This window comes from Triticum aestivum, chromosome 4A (assembly GCF_018294505.1).
Source record: "Triticum aestivum cultivar Chinese Spring chromosome 4A, IWGSC CS RefSeq v2.1, whole genome shotgun sequence".
Classification (NCBI taxonomy): Eukaryota; Viridiplantae; Streptophyta; class Magnoliopsida; order Poales; family Poaceae; genus Triticum; species Triticum aestivum.
The window spans coordinates 383,449,329-383,455,826 of NC_057803.1; positions in this window are offsets into that span (position 1 = coordinate 383,449,329).

Consider the following 6,498-nt stretch of genomic DNA (forward strand, 5'->3'; position numbering starts at 1 on the left):
GAGCAAGGCCCACCAGGAGGGGTCCACTCCACCTAATGCTCAAGCAGAGAAATCCCCGGCAAGGGCCTCTACTGAAGGATCGGCCCATGCGGAGGCTATGGTCACCGAGGAAGGGGACGTGGGTCGTGCTCCGGCAACTGATGTTGCCAAGGAAACAGATGCCCTTCCACGGCAAACACCACAGGGTAATCTGCTTGCTCTTTGTCCTTTATTGCTTGAACTAGTTTGCTCCCAAGTCTCTGCTCAGCAATTTACAGTATCTCTTTACCTTTGCTTGTTGATCCTACCTGCAGTTCCGTTGGCCGAGGAACCCGAGTTGTTGGAAGAAGTGGCCAGTATCAGCAAGGATGATGCCGAAGAGGCCGCCAAGATTGATGTCGCGAAAGGCCAGGAACACACTGCCGAGGACATCCAAGAAGCCCCAAAGGAAGCAGAGAAGATCCCTGGTAGCATGTCAGGGCCAGAGGTGGTAGCTGAAGAAAACGCTCATCTTCAAACTATGGGCCCTCTTCCCCCGTTTGGCACATTGGCTGCAGTTCTTCAGCCATCTTCAAGCAAATTGGCGCTGGTCCTTGCCCAACCTGGGCTTCCAGCCCCTGGCTCATCTGTCGTAGTGGGTGCGGATTTTGATGAACAAATCTGGCGTATCTTGGCACCGCTGTTCCAGAGGGCCAAAGAGGCTGACAATTCTATTGATGTTGACATGGACTTGTCTTTCTTGGAATCCATGGTGACAAGCATTGAAGATATACAGAACAGATATAGTCTGAAGAGGCAAACTATCAAGGAGTAGCGTGACACTGTTGGCCTCACGGATCAGAAGTTGAGGGATAAGGGCAACGAATTGCGTGAGTGGCATAGCAAGCAGTTCCAACCCCTTTGGTGGCAATAGGAAGTGATAACCATGGCCAAGGCGCATGCAAAAATCGTTGATGGACGAGTCAAACTGCTGGCACCCGTAAAACTCGCCGTGGAGGAGGACCTTGCACTGCAGCTTGTTGTCGATGAAGAGGCCATTGAGCTTGGTCCAGACGGCGTCATCTTCATCATCCACCATAGTGTGGAAGAGATCGCTGGAGATGGTGAGGTAGAACCAGCGGATGATGGTGGCGTCGAGGATCATCCACTCTTCGTCATGAATCATGAGGCTCGATTCCACGGTACCATCAACGTGGCCGTGCAGTAAGTACTGGTGAAACACTAAGGAGAAGTACTGCTTCCAAGCAGAGTAGGAGGCGGTGGATTGATCAAGCACCACCGGGACGCGCTCATGAATGTTGAGGTCACGAACGAGGGTGACGTCGGGACCTGCGAAGGTGTTGGAAACGGTCGAGGAGGAGGATCTCATGGCGCGGCATGAGGTGAAGGTGGCGCGGGTTGGGGGTGGGCGACTTGGGTTGGGGGCGGCTCGGGTTGGGGTTGGCGCGAGTGGGAAGGGGTTAGGAGGAGGAGGAGGAGGGTGCGGAAGCGGGATGCTGCGGCGACCGGCGGCGGTGGCGGCGGCACGGGAGATGCGCGGCGGCAACGGCGGCGGGTGGCGGCGGCGACTGGTGGCAGTGGCGCGGAGGGCGCACGGCGACGGCGACGGGTAGCGGCGGCGCGGAGGACACGCGGTGGTGGCAGCAGCTAGGGTTAGGTCAACTGACTTGCGATAGATACCATGTGGAATATGAGGTGTAGGCCATGCAAACACAACACATTGATCGATGCATCAGACACATATATATGAGTACAGAGGAAGGCTACAACCTCAACTATACCGCTGGACTAGAAAATGGACCCAGGACACAATATACACGTACACATATATTCAACACAAAGAACTCATCGACACGTACACATAAGAGTGTCCAAGTTTCACGAGAGAAGGCCATGTGTAAACTCTGTTGCAGCAAGCTTATTTTATATCCATTCGTGGCATAGTTAAGAAAAGACAAAAAAAATTGTTGGACAAAAGAGTTTATCACTACGTAGTCAGGTACCAAAAACTTAAAACATAAATAAATAACAGCAATAAAGCACCATGAATGGGAGTTGGGCGTTTTAGAGGCTGAGCTAGATGAGTCTCGGAGTCACAGCCCTGCGCCCGGTCATTGGGATAGGTGCGCTGTAGGTTTTTCTTTCCTATACGTGATAGATTTTTGTGATATACAGAGGTGCCGTGGGCAGGTGTCCTCGCATTAGACTAGTCATAATAGAAGTAACTTAATTAATAACATCACACATTTCAATATAAAATTACTTATACATGAGCCTCCGGCGAGTTGCAGTGTTCGCCCGAACATGTGCGTGGTGCTGATTTGAATTTGCAGAGATGCTTGTGGGGAAAGGCCGATGGAAATAATAAATGAGGTCGATAGGTGTGGTGGGCAGATCTTTTAAAATACATGAAAAACTTTTTAAAGTACGCAAATATTTCTTAAAACTGCGTGAAGGGTGGATGATTAATTCGACGAATTGTGATCCCACAAGCGAATGGCGAACTGCGCTGGCGACTGCGAGGGCGATCCCAGGGGCGACTCGCCCGGCGCGTCGTCTCCCCCTGCCCTGCCACCCCCGTCCTCCCCGTCGGCAGCCCCCCCCCCTACCCACCCCCGACCTCCTCGCCATGGCTTCGCCGCCCGCCTCCTCACTGTGCCCTCCATCGCCCTTTGCCTCCACGCGGCTCATCTGGGCTGACATTGCTGAGGCCGACGACATCGAGGTAGGTCGCCCGGTCGTGTGGCGCGACCGTGTCCCTCCTGCCCATGCTCGTGTCTGGCGGCCGGACGGTGCCGGTGGCCGTACTCCTAGGGGTGGGAGTTCGGCCGGCCGCCCGTCCGCCCGGCGCCGGCACTGACCGCTGAGCTGGTCTTAGTCGCCGAGGAGCCAAGGGGCGACCTTGGGCTCAGGTCGCCGCTGCCGACGCCGGCCGCAGGGCTGGGGTTCACGGGTCGTGCCGACCACGGTGCCGCGCGTCTGTCCTGGCGTGTTGGTGCTCCTCCTTCCTCGGGTCCGGTCGCGGCATCAGCCATGGCGTGGCCGGCGGTGACTGCGGTCATGTACCGCCCCTCGCCTTTTCGTCCGTTCATCTCCACCTTGGTGTCCCCCTTCCCCGTTCGCCCGATCCTTCTTGGGGCCTGCTCCGGCCGCGCCCTCCTAGCCCTGCCGCGGCCGCGGCGCTGGCGGCGGTGCTGGGAGAAACCCTGCCTCCCCGCTCGGTCGCGACGCTGGAGCTGGACCGCCCATTGCTCCTGGGCCTCCCCCTGGGCCGGCCTGCGTGGCCCATTGCGGGCTGGGGCGGTAACAGGCCGTGGCTCACAATGGCTGCGGGCCCAACCAGGCTGCACATTTGGCCGCCCCTAGGGTTCCCGATCCAGCCGGTTTCCGCTCCTGCTCCTCTCCCTCGCCGCCTCCACACATCCTCGCCTCCCCTCGCTCTCGCCGCTACTTCCCCTTCTTTGGCTCTGCTGTTGTCCCCCCCTTCGCCCCCAGCGGCCATGCCTCGGACTAGGGGGATGATGTCGGCCAGCCCAAGCGCGGCAAGGACGAGCATCGGGATGCCCCCCGCTCCTCCCCGAACGGGTTGCGCCGGGAGGCCGACCTCCGCCAACAGCTCGTCTCTCGGCCTCCCGCCCGCCGGTCCCGCCGCTCGTCGGCGCGCACGAAGCGCTGCTCATCGGACCGCAACCGCCGTTCCCCTACCCGCCGTGCATCCCCTTGGGACCGCCCTCGCTCGCCCGTGGATGAGCAATGGCGCTCCTCCCGGCGGCGTTCGCCGTCCCCTTCCCAGCACCGGGACCGCTTCCTCTCCCCTCCAAGACTCCAGCAGCAGCAGTCTGGCAACTCTCAAGCCCCGCGCTGGTACCAACCTCCTCAAAATCAGCCATCCTTCCCTTCGGCTAGCGGTGGCAATGGCAACCGTGGCCGCTAAGGGGCTAAGAAGAAGAACAACAAGGGGCCAGCTCGCCCTCCCGTCCCTGCCTCATCCACCGTGCCGGCCCCTCCTACGGACACCGGTGCCCCGCGTGACACTCCGTCGTGCTTCAATTGTGGGCTCACCGGTCACTTCCAGGTGGCATGCCCCAACCCGCCAATGTGCTACCTCTGCAAGGACTCCGTCCACCCTGTGGTTCTTAGCCTGGACCGGCCGGTGACCGAGGAGATCATGATGTACGGCCATGGCATCGAGGGGCATGGGCTTCTTCCATGTCGAGGTGCCAGACGCTCCTCCGCCCTCCCCCTCACTCCTGGCGATTGTCTCCGTCATGGGCGAGGGTGTCGCCTCCACCGTGATGATCGAGGCCGAGCTCAACCACCCGTGTAGGTGCAAGCGGGACTGGCAGGTGGCCCCCACTTCTGCCAACACCTTCACAGTGGTTTTCCCAGACAGCATCAGCATGGGGTACTACACTTGCAGCGGCAACATCACCTTGGTTCTCAACTAGTTGGTGGTGGCCATCTCCGAGCCGAAGTGGGATCCCAAGGCGATGGCGGTTCTGGACATGGCTTGGGTCCTCATCACCGGCTTGCCCGATGTTGCCCGGTCTGAGCGGGTCATCCGCAGTATGTCCATGATCCTCGACAAGGTGGTGGTGGTCGACGAGCTCTCTCTTTGCAAGGAGGAGGAGATCCGGGTGAAGGTGAAATCCCTGGACTCCTCCAAGCTCCGCGCCACAGTCCGTGTGTTCTTCAACGACGAGGGCTTTGACCTCAGGATATGCCCCGAGCCACCGAACCATGTAGGCCGCCCCCGCTTCTCCGATGATGGCCACCAGGGGGGTGGGCCGGGTGATGCCGACGACTCCCACCACCGGCACCCTTGCCCCTCTCGCCATGACGACCCAGAGGACGATGATGACATGTCGGAGCACTACCGCTCCCCGTCCCGGGAGCCATCCAACTCACCTCCGGGTCATGGTGGTTCTAGGGCCGGGAGCACCCGGGAGACGGCATCCGCCCTCGAGGCTGCTTTTAGGCTGGCTGCCCCTCCTCCGGCCTCTCCTGCTTCGTCGGTGGCGACTAGTGACATCTCTAGTGTGGGCCTGCTCGTTCTCTTGCCCTCGTCGCCCCGCTCCCCGTTCGCCGACTCCGCCTAGATTCCGACTACTCTGAGCCCGCCTCCTTCGCCCCCCCCTGGACAGATTCCCTCAGCTCCCACGGGTGGCGACGGTGGGAGCCCGCTCGCCACGACTCCGCCTGTCCCCCCCCCACCTGCTGAGGACTCGGCCGGGGGCACCCTGGACCCCCCCCCTCCCACCCGCCCTACCTCCTCCGTTGGTGGCCCCCAACGCCTCACTTGCCTCTCCAGGACCACTGGTTGTGGGGGTGCCCGATGTCGTGACCACCCCTGTCACTGCGCACCCACATGGACAGTGGCGTACGCCCGGCGGACCCGCTCCACTTAGATGCCAGTGACTGCCTCCCACCGCAGTGCCCGCCTCGATGCGGCCCGTCCGACGGACTCCCCATCCCCATCCGTCCCCGAGCATGCTGAGCTTCGGGCGGCGGCCAGGAACCTCGAGCTAGGTGCGGATTCCATCCCCCCCCCCCAGTTCTTCCGGTTGTTCCTTTTCCGCGCTTGAGGTCGTTTCCCTTGGCCACCTCGCTAGGGTGGCCACTGACTCGGCCATCATCTTCAGGGGGAAGTTGGACCCCCCCTTAGAGCAGATCGTGGCCATTCGGGCCTGTGAGATCTTAGATGGCAAACTTGCAGAAACACGGGCGCGCCTCTGCCGCCAACCCCTGGAACCGGCCGCCACCCCTTCCACGGCAGTGGTTCCGGCGGTGCCTGGTGAGGTGATCCGTGGGCACACTCGCTCTTGCACTGCGGCCCTCCGGGCGCAGAGCGCTTCCCGTGTCCAGGGGTCAAGTAGCCCCCCGATGGCAGTTTAAATGCGAGTCCTCTTCTGGAACATCCGCGGCTTTGGCCATGACGGCCGTCGCCGCCAACTCATCGAGTATATCCGTGACGAGCACATTGACATCATTGCCATCCAGGAAACCATGCATACGGAGTTCACCCTTCCCGAGCTCAACAGTCTTAGCCCTTACCTATTCGCCTATCATTGGATCCCTTCTAGTGGGACCACTGGGCACTCGGGTGGCATCCTTTTAGGTATGAAGGATGCCACCTTTGAGGTGGGCGGGATGGATCGAGGCAAATTTTTTGTTAGTATGGAGATCTTTGAATAGGCGCTCAACTTCAAATGGGAGGTCGTGATCGTCTATGGTCCGGCGGACCACCGTCGCTCCCCGGTCTTCCTCGCTGAGCCGCAACATAAGATCTCCGCTTCCCTCCTCCTTGTCATTGTGGGAGGCTACTTTAACCTCATCCGCTTTCCGGATGAGAAGAACAATGATTGGATCAACCTCCCCCGAATGCAGATGTTCAATGATTACATCACGGAGCTCGGCCTCCACGAGCTTGAGCAGACGGGTGCGAGGTTCACCTGGACCAACTGGCAGGTTGACCCGACGCGATCCGTCCTGGATCACGTCCTAGTTTCCCTAGAATTG